Consider the following 16,576-nt stretch of genomic DNA (forward strand, 5'->3'; position numbering starts at 1 on the left):
TGGAAGTACTGACCTTATTTTAAGTTTGATTGCATAAAAAGTGACAAAAACATTAGCGTCCGTTGTGCGTGGGAAGAAAACGTATTTTTACAGCGAAAAAACCCCCCTAAACTTCCAAGCAAGCACCGAGTGCGCTACGACCTAATGGGAAATTCACAGAGAAACTCGCGGATTCTTCCACTGACCGCTGCGGCACACCTGCACCAGGCAAACCTCCGCCTACGCCACTCCTGCTTTACAGGTAAAAATAGAGCAACAGGACCGCTAGTCTTTGACTTTATTTATTTTCTGCTGTGTTTTACTTGCATCTATTTGAAAGAGTGAGTGTAAACACACAAAAAAAATATATATTTTATGTGCTGGAATGTGCAGAAAATAGGTTTAAATATTAAACAAATTTCTTCCAGTCAGAGAATGTTGCATATAATTAAATTTTTGCTTGATGCATAAAGTTAAAAAATTAAAACTAATAAAACAAGTTTTAAAAAGAGACTTTTCCATTTGATTACATTTTGTATGATGGATTATGTAGAAAAAGTAGAATTGGGCTGAAAGATCTATCGCTTTATCACCTATTCAGGTTGTAAATCGTGTTTTTAAAAAGTAACTAAGTAACTAAGTAATTAATTACTTTTGAAAATAAGTAATCAGTAAAGTAACGGGATTACTTTTTGGGGGAGGTAATCAGTAATTAGTTACTGATTACTTTTTTCAAGTAACTTGACCAACACTGGTCCTAAGTAGCTGTGATAATATCTGTTTTGCACCCAAACAGGATGCGACTTGTTCAGCCAGCTTGCTACTCTTATCCAAATGTTATCACTTGAGAGTTCAAAAAACACCATGGCCATGTCAGTAACAATGAAAGTCCAAAAACCAGTGGGTGACATGACGACCAGCACTGGGGTTATTACCCAAAATAAGTATTTATTGCCTATATACTCCATGGGAAAGTAATTTATTACACTACTTGTCATATTAGTTTCACATTATTGCCTAATATGACCTGAAATGCACTGTGGCATAATTACCAATTGGCAATATAAACCCTGAGCTTCATAGTCTAAAAATAAGTTTACATTTTTTATCCTAATGAGTACACACATAGATTTTTCTGTAAGTGTTTCAGTTTGAACACAAAGCCAACAACAACAAAACAAAGTAAAAAACCAGCCCAAGGAAACAATCAACAGCACGATTCTACTGGAGAAACATTTACAGAAGAAATGGAGGCAACAGTGTTGCAAACCTGACTGCCTTTGTTACCTGTTGAAGTTCAGGCTCTGGCTGCCGTGCTGCGGTCAGCATACACTCTGCTTTATCTTCACTCAAAGCTGCTTTGTGTTAGCATGCTGTCCGTGCAGATGTTTGCAATTAACCAGTATTGTGTTAGCAGTATAATGCTGTTATTTCTTTCCTGGACAAAGTCGACACTTTACCATCACATTATTGTCCTTTCATACAAGAAATAAAAATGTTCCTCCTTCCTGAGAATTGAGATCAGCTGATTGTAGTAGACAGGAAGAATAAAAGGCATGTTTAAAGTTTTTTCCCCTTTTTAATTGTCTAATTTCTAATTTCTTTCATAGTTATAACCATAATGTGGCAACTGAATTGATTATTTGTTTACTTACTTGGATTACAAAAAATGTAATGTGGTTAAGGGAATGTATTATTTTATGCAGTGTTACATCCAACACTGATCATGTCATATATACAGTGGATGAGATCATGTCTATGTTTGTTTAACCTATTTTGTTACATTTACTCTTTGCAAAGGCCGGAGAGAACGCATCATGCCCAAAGGATCCCATTTTAAATGAGACACATGAGAATTCAACCCACATTTTCTAACATTAGCATTCACTATTTGATCAAAAGACTTCAAAAGTATATTTTTGGTAATCCATCTACTTGCAGCCTGGTCCAGACCAGCCTCTGATGTCAGTGAACAGAGAGGAAGGGTGATGGGAGTGCAGGATTCAAACTAAAAGTATATGCCTTTTTTAATGCATCCCAGCCCTCGTGTGTAACGCTAACCTGCACTAATCTTACCAACAGAAAAATCAATGAGGCACCCGCCCACCATTCATCCCCGCTGTCAGCTCAGGAGACTCCAGCCTTCACATATTGTGGGATGTTAGCGTCACTCGTGGATTTACTAGGGTGCCAACAAACCATGCACTTTCATTCACACACCTCTCCTGAGCCTGGGGGTAATATCAGGACACACTGCATACTCTGCTGTGAATCTTATCAGAAGACAACAGGACCTCCCTCAAGAGCCCACAAATATGAGATAATATGTCACTTCCCCAAGTGGAACTAACGACAAATGCTGATTATTTAGAGCAAACCGCTGCTCTCTCTCATCCATGCAAATACGTAGTGCGGCAGGGCGACCTTTTCTGCTATTGAGCAGAAGTAAAGGCACCGTGCGCTGCCAACTCCATGGCAGTAAAAACCAGCAAAATCACCACAACATAATGACTTATGCAAATGAAATCATTAAGCTGATGAATGACCTACTGATGAGCTAATATTACCTTGTCAACATACTTATCCTCATTTAATGGGTGGCACTTGAGGAATGGTTTGACACACGCTTGTTTTTATTGCTTGTTCAGCGTTAGAGCCAGGAGGGCTGGAACAGCTAGCCTGGCTTGCTTGCTCCAAAGGTGTTTCTCAGAGGACGATACCCTTTAAGTGTTACTAAAACCGAAATTTCTCTCGTCCACACCATTTTGGATCTTAAGACCTGTGTGACGTTCCTCTGTGTACATGGGGGGGAGTTCGATAAGTGCTCAGCGTTGAACTCGACCAGAAGCATTCCTTCACTCTGAAGGGTCAAGAGGCTGCGGTGAATAAACACGGGAGTGGATGATTCTCAGTATTTATCTGAGGGAAGGAAGGAGAAAGGTGGAGAACAACATATAGTGGGGAATCTACTGCTAGCACGATCGTTCTTGGAAACGTACATCTTGACAAATTTATCCAGTATGCTGGAGGTTTCAGGAATGTGACAGAAGGCACCGTGACAGCCTCTAACTGAGAACAGACCTTGATTTTGGACGCCAGTTTTGAGTGGAAAAAGAAAAAACATCTTTTCGTCATTCAAACTGTGAGATTTCTATTTAGAGGCTGTTGGAGAAAGTGTGCTGTACTCGTGTCAGCTTGTTAGTGTTTGTTCAGCACGATTATTATCAGAAAGCAGGTAGGCTGCTTGGCTTGTGGGCACTTCTTTATAAGCATATCGTGTGGCCACTGTGTTGGAGGTTCATTTCTCCTGACAGCATCACTTAGCAACAATATCGAGAAAAGCTGTTTCCTTTATGACTTGGCCATTTTAAAATTATGACTCAACCGTGTCAGCAGCGTGCAGTAAAACATAACACTCTCGGAAGCCGTCTGCAGACTTTGAACGGATGGTTTCTTCACCCATCCATCACTTTGATTTTATGTTTAGATGAAGTTGTTTAGCTGAAACTTGGTACATGATTAAAGGCTTTCAGGGCACCAACAGGAGCTTGTCAGAGGCAACCAAGTACAGCAAAGGACATGTTTAAACAAGCCAATAGCCATCTAGAGCGGTTTGTAGGCACTGCGATACACTGAGCATGCCACAGTGTCACAGCAGTGTGTTCACCACCTGTTTGTTTGCTAACTTGCACTAAACACAATGCGAAGCTGATCTTACGTGTGGCAAACCATCAACCAGAACAACACATTCTCACTTATCTGTGAGAATGCTTCATAGCCCCCTTTTTTCATGTTTTATTATACTTATTTCTTTCAGGTTAGTATACCTTTAGCATCACTTTTTGAAGATGTCAAATACCAACAGACAGAGATGTCAGTGCAGATAGAACAACAACATGAACTCCCGCTGCTATTTTTACGCGTCCATTCTACTTCCATTTTTGCTTTTGACTTGTCTGTTACTGTTTAGGCATCAGAAGCACACGGTTAGGCTCAACAAGTACTTGTTTTAGGCTCGGGCAAAAACAAAAAAGAGCACTACCTCACACCTTTAACCACGTGTTATAAGTTGAACATCTCTCATCTGCGACAAGCATCTTTGCCATTTCCTTGATTGTCAAAATTCTGTGACAGTGACAACACCAGCAGTGCACTTTAGCTTACACTGTTAACATTGTATTATTGTATTACGTTGTGAATCCTAACCAGGCATCAGTGTGTGACAGGTTTGTAGTGAGAACAGGCTGACCGTAGCTGAGGTGTGCTGGAGATAAAGTACTTAGGACTTTGTCTGGTATGAATGCACTCAATAGCTTAAGTGAAAGCTTTGACCCATTTGTAACACTGGAGTAAAAGTCAAAGGATCAACATGTACATTTTATTTCATCCTCTGGACAGGAAGGATGTCAGGAGCACAGAATCTAAAACCTCATCCCAGTTGCATCATTCAGTTTTAGAAAGTGGGAGCATAGTGTCAGTGCCTCTCTTTCTGTGCTGTAACGCATGCAGCTCTCCTATTTGACAGAGCTTACAATGGATTTGTTGATAAGAAAGTCATCCTGCCAGATCGTAATCTTCACCCTAATGAACTCTAACCTGACATAAAGCTCTACTGGTAGTTGCTAGGAGATGTCTGATTTAACTTACATCAGTAAGGCAGTATATATCTGTGCTTTCAAATGATCAAATGATTTTTCCTCATGTCATTGCATACTTTGCTTCCAAATGACGATTGTGTCGTCTGCGGGACGAGCCACGCTTCGTGTGCTCGGCACAAGCTTCGCGGCGATAACGCAGAGATCTCGTTCCACCGTGAGACTGCGATTACATCTCAGCCACACGAGCCTCCACGCTTTACACTTACTCACAGGGCAGAAAAGTACTGTGGAGGATTTTATGTGTTACAGTCACATGGATGAGTGGAGCACACGCAGCATGCCCTGGGCCTGTTTCCACTGTGCTAACACTCGCTTCAGTGGACAAGGACAAGCTGCAACCTTCTCGTACACGAAAGCAGCGGGCAGCGTAAAAGTCTGATCTGACACAGCTGCTTGACTCTTAATGGTGCATTTCACATCGCGACAGCCCTTCACACAATGTTATGACCACAAATTGTTCGTGTTATGTGAGACTATTAGAGGGATGCACACATACTGTATGTGGAATTACCACAATGACCTCTCTGGTGATAAGCTATATGTTTTGTGCTATGTACAGAAATGTGCAAAAAGCTTATGGATGTCTTTCCCCTTGAAACAAAACTCAAGAATCTATTCTGTGTGGGAATCCTTGTAGTCCAGTCTTTGATCTGGATGATGGAGGTTTTCTAGACTGTGAAGGTCCCATAAGATAGATTCTATCACCTTATCTCTACTATCAATATGAGGCTGGCATTGGTTGTGTTTGATTGTTGAGTGGAAAACCACTGGAATTCATCACTGGCTTTTTGTCCGTAGCCAAATGTTAAGCTACGATTAAGACACAGAAGGTTTAAAAGAAGGTATAAAAAGGAAAAAGTGGGAACTACTTTGAAACAGAGGACACCTCTTGTGACTGATGCTAGTCGTCAGCAATAAGCATACTCTGAATAACCCTCCTCTCTGACTCTACCAAGGACCATAATTTACAAAATGTATGTCATGTTTTCTTCATTATGACCTGGAGCAAGCAGTCAAAGCCATAAACTTATTAGGAAAATGTCTACAGAGGTCACAGTACAAGGGCGCCAAGGGCTGTTTTCCCAAAGGCTTCCATATAACCAGAAGTCTTGTTGCACTGTGGTGGTACTGGTTAGCTAGCTTGCTACTCTGAGCCTGTAAATTTAACATTTCTCATTTTCTTCCCCCCAAAATGAACTTCTCTAATAAAAACAACACAAACAGAAGAAGAACAGAAGAAAAATGAGCTGGCGGGGCTGGGGTGTATATCGGTGTTTTATCTTTTACTTTATTAGGCCAAACCTTAACTCTTTAAAGTTATTTAGGTTTGACGTAAATCTGTGACAAAGCCAATAACGCAAAGCTTCCTCTCACCGAGTCATTTCTTGTGTGATTTCAGGAGTCAAAATGTCAAGAAGCTGCCTCAGAAACCGAGTTACCAGTTTTGGTTTTTGGCCTTACAGTTTAGCTTTTTTAAAGGGTGTTCAGACTGCTCAAGTCTACTGCAAGTTGTCAACACTGGACATTGACAACATGAAGCAATAACTCGAGAAAGAACAGCAAATCGAAGCTGAGCTGCCCAGTGCTTCGGTGAGGCTTCATCCAGTCATAACTTCCTTGGTCACAGGAGGTTTATGCCAACGGGAGACGTGTAGGCACGTGGATCCCACAGAGTAACTGAACAATGAGAACTCAGCTACAGTGCAGCCGGCCTTACTTGTTTAGAACGTGGTGAACACATGCTACATGGACAAATATACTGGTACATACCACACCTTGTTATCTTTTAATTCAGTTTCTCTCAGTCCCATAGCCACAAGTGTAGAAAATCAAGCACCTAGCCATGAAATGTGACTTTATGAACATTTGTGAAAGATTGAATCGATCTTTAGAGCTTTGAATTCGAGCGTGGAAGTGTAATAGGATGATATTTGTTGTAAAAAGTCAGTTATTCGACAATCCGCTGGAAGTTGTATTATTACAAAGTAGAAACATTTAGGAACTCGGATAAGAAGGCAGACCACGTAAAGTTACAGACTGTAAAAGAAGCCAATGCTCTGCTGACTCAAGAATTGTTCCAAACTGCCTCATTAAAATCAGCACATAAAACTGTGGACCAGAGACTTCACAGCTCGGGTATCCACGGCTGAGTAGATCTTGTAGACGTCAAGTGTAGGTGGCCCAGTATTTTTGTCTGAAACTGATTTAAAGTGCTTCTACTGTTGTTGTCAAAGAGATTGTTGAGCTAAAACTCCTAAAATGTGTATTATCTTGTAGTTTTTTATTAGTATTACCAATCAATACACCGGCAAGCTATTCAGAATAGCTTATAGTAGGCAAACAATTGAGTCGTTGAAGTAGTTGAAGAGGTCTGCTGCACGGCAGTGAACAGGTTTGTTTTAGCCTGGATTTGGTAAAATCTTATCATTTATTTAGTGCGTGTGCACACATAAAGAAACGTGTATCAGTTCACATCAAACATTACTGTAAGATAGTTATTAGTTATTTTAATCTACAGCTAATATTAGTCTGACAAGGCAGAGCCAATTCCTAAAGGGCGGATAAGAACACACAACCTCCGATGGGGATTGAAGCACTACAGTCTTCTCTATATTGATTTGTTTTTGCCACTTGGCTTGTTAATGGCGCTAGTTTTATTTACACGCACGATTAACTCAAGCGCAGAGTGTTATCAGCAGCCTTTTAATTGAATCAAATCCACAGTAGCCACGTGGTGCACTCTCGACTACCTCTCCCCCCTGGCAGACAGCAAAGGGCAAACTGTCACCCTGGGCAAGGAAATCAGGTGTATTAACAAGTCAATGAGAAATTCATGTGTGTATAATTTCACAGTGAGCACATCTGACCTTTGTTAATGATGCCACTCAAAGCTGCAGGTGGTGTTTTTCAAATGAAGTCTCGGGGGAGCGGCGTGCACGGCTGCCGCACTAAAGCGGCTCATTGCTCCTGACTGGTAGGAAGGGATGGAGGAACACGCACTCAATCAAAGGACAAAAAGTGAAACTATAGGGAAAGCACGGTCCAAATCATTTTACATCAAAACTCAGCGGGTGCTCCCTATTGATTTTTTTTTGTTTGCGCCATCAAAATGGAGACCATGTCACCGAATTCCTGCGTGGCATGATAACATGTTTTCATTGGAGAGCGCTCATCTGTGCATATACCCCCACCAGCAGCACCACCTCCCACCAGCAGTAAAGACAGCTGAGAGGGGGAGGGGTGTGACTATACTTACCCTTTCATAGGCTGGCTTTCTTCTCCACCAGCTAGTGCGGAAACGGAGAAAGGGAGCGCCGAGCTTTTACACTCACAGTTGAAATCACTCATGTGCTTCCACTGTGATGTATCACTCTTGAGATCCCCCCCCCCCCCCCCCCCCCCTCTCTGAAAATTACCCTTATATTGTGTCTACTCCACGTGGAGTACTGTTGGTTTTTGAGGTAGCGCTCTTATTCAGGGGGGTTAGAAAGTCCTTGAAAAGCAATTTATCCTCTTCCGTTCACAGCCACCTTCCTACCTGCTCGCTCTCGCAGCTATTTTCAACCATCTCCTCCTCTCATCTCCTGGAGTCCTGTTACTCCATCTTAATTTTCTGCTCCTTTCATCACCTGCTGATTCACCCTCTCCACCTTACAATCCTTACCCTCCCCACCTTCTGTACCTCCTATATTACTCTTTCTCTCTTTCGCTGCATCGCACACTTATCACATCCAGTATCATAAGAATCAAATGTGAAGGCCGGCCACGCTTTTCCTGCTTAAATCTCCCCATAATGGAGCCCAAGGGTATCTGAAATTGAGTGTGAAGACTGCATCAAGGTCATTTACTCCACCCTATAACATAGTGATGGATGTCTTGTCTCATTGCTCGATTTGGCTGCCCTACTTGACGAAGGGGGAGCGTATCCCATTGCACTCTGGAGAGAGTGTTGCTTTTGCGTGGAAAAGTGGCTGAAAAGTCGTTCCAAAGAGGTGAGGAAAGAAAATCAAAGATGAAAAAAGGTGAGAGAGATGGAAGAGGTGTAACAGGAGGATGCAGGTACTGTAAACATCCAATAGGAGGCTGATGAGACAGACGTTCAGTGTCCAGATTCTTGAGAAAACAATTGAAGGGATTAAAATAAAACATATTGATTGCTGGATGGATGGCTCACCATCTGTCAATACACTAATCTGCCAAATTGACTTCACCTCCCAGAGCACTGTGCGCTTCCAAACAGCTGGATTCAGTCATAGAAAACCATAAACACCAGCCATAGTCAGCTGAAACCTTTCCCAGGTGCCTGTGATTTATAATCCCTTGGATCATGTGTATGTGCACACTTGTGGGAATTACCATAGCCCGTGGTTGAACATGTAGGGCTCAACCCATGTGCTTGTATTGTAGGGGTAAAAAGGGTCGTACACTCTGATAAGCTTGGTCAGAGAGTGGACTCAGTCATGTCTCTGCAATTTTTCTTGCTCCATCTACTTTCTCAAAGGCTGCACAGCAAAGCTGGAAGAAATGACCCATGAAGACCTTTTTATCTGATCAGTCATTTGTCAATTGCCGCCATCTTTTTGCATGACAATTATGAAGTCTTTTTCATTTGATTTACTTTTAATAGACTGCTGAATGGCATTTGGCTTTCAATCCTGAGTGTGTGGTGGCACATTTCAGGTTTAAAGTCTGTATTTTTTTTACGGGCATATAAACAGTTTGTGAGGCAGCGCGGTGGAGCAGTGATTGGCGCCGTCGCCTCACAGCAGGAAACTTCCTGGTTCAAATCTGCCGGCCAGCTTGGTTGTTTCTGTGTAGAGTTTGCATGTTCTCCCAAAGACGTGCATGTGAGGTTAACTGGTAATTCTAAATTGGCCACAGTGAGCTTGCTGTGCTGCAGGCATCAGTGATTGTCTGAATCTCTGTAATAAACTGGTGACCTGCCCAGGGAGTTCCTAGCCTCTTGCCCAAAGCTCAAAAACTTCTTTGACTCTGAATTTGATTGGAATTTGGATGGATGGATGGCTGGAAGAATGGATGGATAGATGGACGTATGGATGGATGGATGGATGGATGGATAGATAGATGGACATATGGATGGATGGATGATAGAAGGATGGATGGACAAATGGATGGATGGATGGATGAATGAAAATTCCTCAGATATCTAGCTCCTGCTTCTAGGTACTTCACCAGCTCCTGTGCTGATTCAGGTTTATATACAAAATACAAACAAGCAATAAAGCAAGACGTATTATTATTGTTTAAGACTGGGTTCACCAGGGGAAAATTACAGAAAGTAATTAAAATTGTCCCCAAAGGCAGCTGCAGCATTAACGCTCATCCTTCCAACATATTTAACATGCAAGGACTGCAGTCCCCGGGGACACTAAGAATTAGCTACTGAAAAAACACACAGCAAATAAAACTATATGCACACAGTAATAATCTGTTATTCTAAATACTTAAAATATCTTTAAAATGACAAAACAGACTGCGAGTTAACATGTGACCTGTAAAATAAATACATTAGTAAAACAGAATAATAATATTTAATATATACTTTTATTTTCCTGCAGAAGCCCAGTACATTACTAATTTTTAAGTTTATATTCAGTATTTTTTCTTTCAATCTAATTTGAAAAACAAATGCGAGGAGAAGGTTAAAATAGTGTAATAATTTAGAAGCTTTATCCTAAATGATAATTTCCATGTTGCTTTTACACATTTAGAAAAGCATTTCTTTAACCAAAAACTAGCACACAGGTGAAATTTCCCCGGCCTTTAGATATCAGAAGACTGAGACATGAACGCAACGCTGTAAAACTCATAAAAAGCATCAAGGGGATGCAGCGCAGCTGCCAGACGCCGTGTCCTCCAGTCTGAGGCGTTGAGCTGTCAGATTTTTAATCAACAGGCAGGTAATTGACAAGTGAGGTGTGACTGTCTTAGTCTTTATTCAGTGTTATGTTTGAGAGTTAACAAAGCGTGAGATTGGGCCGTGCCTCCACGCTGCACATTCTCAGCTTGCAGGCCTTTTGTTCTGCAGCCCTTTGTGGAGCCTGCCCCGGATTCATTGAAACTCTCCACTGCTGAGTGAGCTGAAGGAGCTGGAGCTTTTTTTTGTCACACACTCTCATTCTCTCCTCTACACACACACGCGCACACACGCGCGCGCGCGCACACACACACACACACACACACACACACACACACACACACACACACACACACACACACACACAAAGGCTGAAGCTCTGCCAGCATTTCGTGGGATAATCTACCTTCCTGAACGTTTGCTAAAGCACCCCTGCTTCCCTCCCTCCCTTCCCATCACAACCCCACTTCTTCTCTTCCTCCCCTCTTCTCTCCTTCTCCTCCTCCTCCTCCTCCTTATCGGCCCCAGTGTAAGCAGCATGTGGTTTCCTGCCAACTTCTCCAAACAGGAACACGTATGAAGACATTCCACCACTGAAGGAAACAGTGTCCTCAACCGCAGCTCCCCTCTCACTCCCCTTTTTTCCCAGCCCCTCCCAACCAAGAGTCTTCCACACAACCCACACAGCCCGCCGGGGCTTGACCATCGGACAATCAGCACACATATACACACACAAACAAGCACAAAAACCACAAGAGTGGGCACAGACTACAACCATTCAGCACAGGCATGGAGATGGAAATGAAGAGGGCTGTAAGTCTGGGTGTGTGCATGCATCTGTGTGTGTGTATGTGTGTGAGAGAGAGAGATAAACAGAAATTGTGGGAGACAGAGTATGTGCATAACTATGCATGAGAGGGGTGGGAGAGAGTATGTGCATGGGAATGTATGAGAAAGAGAGAGCATTAACCAGAAGGATTGAAGATTAATGTTGTAAAGAAATCTGTGATAAGCTTATTCCACATGATTTATCACCATGTGCTCACACATCAATTTTTTGGCTTGAGAGTCTCAACTTTTCTTTAGTGTGCCCATTCACCCCACTTGCGTGTAAGATGTTGGAGAGGTTCTTCTACTGTATGTGTTTTTCAAAATTTATTTATTTTTTATTAGTAATCCATGAAAGCGCTCGCAGAAAAGCAAGCATTACACTGAAGAGCGCTGAGAGAGCTGTTGGAGGGCTGTTATGCGCCTGTTACAAGAGTAAATTTGTTTAACATCGCACGAGCGCTCTTTAAAACCAGACGGCAGATCTGGGTAAAAGCAGTAATAACAACGGCCGTGCTGCCGGTAATTTTGATAAATGGGGCGAGTTAAAGAGAGAACAATACAGAAGCCGAAACAAGACTCACCTGGGAACTGCCTGCAGGTGAGAGGTCAACTACATGCAATCATGGTAACATAGTGGAAATGGAACAGACACAACAGGAGTCCAAAAGCTGTTATGGCAAAGTGGGAAGAGGACTTGTGGTGATATCCATTAAGGAATCTGCACTAAAGGGAGGTGGGGAGCAGAAAGAAGGCTTTAAATCACTTAAATGATTATGTACTAGTGCAGAGCCTGTTTGGAGAGTTTACGTCTCCTTAATTTGGTATAGCCACAATTTACAGGTGCGCCCTAAACGCATCACGTGCAGGCAGTCATGAAGTTAGTTTTTTGAAAAGAATACCGCCAGAAGCATACACTCACTGCATGTATGTTTGTACTTTTTCTAAGTGAGATCGTGCAGGAGATTGTGAACTGCAGGTTTCTCAAGAGCCTCTCGTCCAAACTTCATGACTGAACTAGAAAGTTGATTCTGGTCATCTGGATGTTCAGAGGGAGCAAAGTTTCGTCACTCAGCTAAGTGGTTTCTTCAGTGTCGGACTGAGACTGGACTTTTTTCTTCTTCAGTTGCTTTGAAACGCTACGTCCAGATTACCAGAATCAATTTCCTGGGATTTCCTTCTCTTGAGCATGCATCGAGACTTTTAGCAGAGGAAACCAAGGATAAAAACAATTACGCACAATCTAATAAAAAGCTATATGTATTTTCTAAACCTATATTTTCACACCTCTTCAAAGACCTGTTTAAATGCTAAAACTGGCCACTCACTCTTTGCACCCTTGGCTCAATTTCCTCTTTTAAAAGGCTTAACGCAGCTTAAAAGTCATCCCGGTCAGACGGGTATAATTTTTATGTTTTGTGTCATTTGGCTCAGTTTGTGTGGTTCCACTCTGCTTTTTGGCATTGGCTGGTATTTGTTGTAAAACACTTTGTGACTTCCTTCCCCTTCAGAAGTGCTATGTAAAGAACCTCATTACTAAAGCTTGTATTTGATGTTATGAAGTTAGAATTAGGTTTAGTTTAGGTTTAAAGTAAAGACAAAGGGCTTGAACTTCATTTAAGTGAACATTTTGTGAAAGATAGCTGAACACGTATGTGTGTATGTGGGCCCCTCCCCCACACAGAGAGTGGATCAGGCAGCAGTCACTGGTAACAGAGGACAACTTTTAGATAAAATTTGAGAACCTATTATCCAAATGACCTCAAAGTAAGCACTGACCTTACTTAGGTCACTATAGCAAAGCACGTGCCAAGTTTAAATGGATCAGATAAACCTTACTGAAGATAGCCAATGAACAGCCACAGTGATGAACATACCATTTCTTGAATTATGAGTAAAATAAAGTTCTCCTCAGGGATGCAAGGTGTGGATGACTGAAGGAATGTTAGTAGGGAATTCTGTGATAGATGATCATTAGTCACTTTTCTCCTCTATGTGAATGGAACAGTGCCAAAGCAAGAAAGAGAAGAGGTGTCCTTAATCTGCAGTCCCATTGCCTTTTTTTTTTATCAGCCATTTCTCCCACTTTGTCCCTCTATCTCAATCTTATCTTTTCTCCCACTTTCAAAATGTTCTCAAGGAATGAGTAAACAGAGTGAAATGGCCCATACAGAGATTTTCAGAAACTGATTTCTGGTGTGTTTTCCTGTGTGGCTGTGCTCACCAGGCGTGCACGTCTTTCTGTGTGCCCACACATAAACGGTTCAGTGGCATATTGAAATTGCACAGTGGGCTCCTGTGGTGAAATTGCAGAGGAGTTTCTGATCCTCAATGCAAACCGAAGTGCTTGAGACAAAAGAAGGTTTATTTTTCACTAAGTGCAATTACAGTTGTTGTGCGATGGTGTTTTACTGCTACTCAAGCTTTGGGCAGGTTTCCTGGAGACATCTGATTTGTTTTTGTCCTCTTAATAAAGGTGTAATGCAGGTTAATCTTTCAGCTTAAATACACCGTGACACAAGCACGCAGGATAGTCTAAGAATTCAGTGAACAGGACTTCATCTCCAATATTTTTTTACAAGTGAGAACTTGTTCTGTTTTTCTCTCGTGCACTGATATCTTGTCCAGCCTTGAATTGACATGCAGTGCTCCAACCATTACATCATAGTACACATTCACCTTCACCCTAACGGTACCACTAACACACTTTGCAAAGCTGTGGATTACATTCGATTTCAACATGTTTTACTGCAGCCATGCCAGTTGTTTTTATTTTATTCTCTCTATATGCAGTATCTGGCCACAGCAGCTACTATTTGGTGTCCCGTAGGCTTTCCTCTTGTGTTTGTTGGATAGCAGAACATCTGAGATCCCTGACCCCCATTTTGGTGTTTGAACTGAAGCATTTTTCACTTTTCACATATCCAAATGGGCAGAATATTGTGAATGCCTATGAGGAGAAAAACCTTCCGACAGTTTATGCTTTTATCCCTGTTTAAATGCATATCATGTCTCACCACTCTCTCTGACAGCAGGGTTTTCACCCTGTTTTTGACTGTGAGCCATTTGGAACAGCTATAAACATCTTTTTCTTAAGATGCGGTCGGATGACACACTGTACAAAGTAGTTCACTTCAAACATGGAGAAACCTTTAGGGTTAAAGGAAAACTGTTGCATGATGATTAGATTAGAGCTAGGCAATCACAACACCGGGTTAAGGTCCGACTGTGGCGAGGGGGAAAAAAAAGGACAAACGAGAACAGCAGGTTTGTGCAAACTAGAGTTTTCTGGATGAGTGTGTTTGGCAGTATGCTTCGCGTGAGTGATGGCTGGTTGGACGAATAGCTTCTAAACCACACTCAAATCCACATTTTCAACAAGTTGGTTGGCTGCTATCTGGTAGGTGAGAAAAGAGCCAGGATTCAGAGCTTTTTCCTTTTTTTTGGTCATAATTGACACAACTGTTTCTTTCTTTTTCCATTTGTACAACCTCTTACACTGCTGTGAACAGCACAAGAGACGTCTACTAAACAGAAGGTTGGTGGTTTGCTCCCTGGCTGCTCCAATCTGCATGCCGAAGCATCCTTGAAGATACTGAACCCCAAGTTGCTCTCCGATGCTTTTGCTGGAGTGTGAATGCGTGTGAATGCTAGAAAGAAAGCACTTAGGTGTAGAAAAAAGTCCTTGGGTGAATGATATGAATGAGTGAGTTGTATAAAATACTCTTGAGTGCTCAGGTGGAAAAGTGCTATATAAGATCCAGTCCATTTGCTCTTTAGATGGTCCAAAAATGTGCCCATTATCCATCCATCCGTTTTCTTAACCATTTATCCAGTTTAGGATCCTAGCAGGGCTCAAGCCTATCCAAGCTGTCATGGTGTAAAAGAGCGGGTACACCGTGGACAGGTCACTGCACTGTTAACCCTCTATCCCATGTCCTCATCTTTCTATCGTGGCTATTCAGTCCACTTTAAGGATGAGTATTTGCACCAAAAAAGTAGAACATCAAATCTTACAAGTGACTTTTTCATAACCTATCATTCCACCTTTTTACATAGAGAATACATTGATTTCAGCCATGGCAAGAACTCTTAGTGTTAGAGGTAAACAAAGAGGTGTGAAATTCTTCAATATGGACATCGTTCTTTGGGGGTTTGGGCTGCGTGTATGTGTCTGTGTGTGTGTTGTGTCACAGAGCAATGATTTTTGATGAGCATGTTGGCTGCTGCAGAGACTGAACCCGTGATTCCTCCAAACACCAGACATTACTCAGATTTTACACATTCATGCCTAGAAGCAGTACAACCCCAATCTTTTACTCTCAGACGCTCTGCAGCTCTCTGGAGTTATTGGAATTCAAGGCTGCTTCACGCTTCAAACAAAGTGCTTGTTTGAGATGAGGGATGCAGTCAGATCGAGTCTCAACAGTTCTGAGTTGCAGGTAAACCAACAATCTGACAGCGATTCGCACTTTCTTCGAGCCTGGTGGAATTAGATTTCTTGCAGTTTTGCACCGGCGTGATTGGCATGACTGTCATCCTCCTCGGCATCATAAAATGCCTTCAAAGTTCTTTCTGCGTAGCTCACCCCTGATTTGTTTCACCACCTTAATGCCATGCTGTTCAAACTCGGCTCCTCACCTCTCATAAATAATGGATGAGGGCTAACTGTTTGTTTTGTGAAATCGTCTGCGAGTAATGCTAAGCGCCTTGCTTAAGGTTGCAGTTGATGAGGGAGGGAAGAATCTGCATCATAAGAGCACTTCTCTCACCTTCAGGCCAGATGTTCTGTTCCTAAACACTTCCTTTAATATGCTCTTCATCCGTGTTGTATCAATAAATTAGCTGGGCCTGCACAAATGTTGTGGTCTTTCCCCCCCCAAAAAAGAAAAAGAAAAACGTTGCTCCAAGGAATCATACAGTGAATACAAATGAACTCGACTCACTACACTCTGTGCGAGTGAGCGGTGTATAACTTGCAAGTTAAAACAAACAACAACAAAAAAAAAACATAGTTTTTTTCCAGGAACTCATTACAGAACCAGCGAGGCAATGCGTAATGTTGTTTTGACTGAATTGTAGTTATCAGTAGGCCACCGTGATGAAGCTCAATTAGAGCAGCATGCTATGAGCTAAGCAGAGGTAATCACTGGGCGGAGGGCAAACTAACGTGGAGGCATGGATATTCACTCCAAACAGAAAAGGCGAGGGATTCACAATAGGACCTGGAGTC

This window comes from Perissodus microlepis, chromosome 5, assembly GCF_051167445.1.
Source record: "Perissodus microlepis isolate ML-2025 ecotype Zambia chromosome 5, ASM5116744v1, whole genome shotgun sequence".
In the NCBI taxonomy this organism is placed as follows: domain Eukaryota; kingdom Metazoa; phylum Chordata; class Actinopteri; order Cichliformes; family Cichlidae; genus Perissodus; species Perissodus microlepis.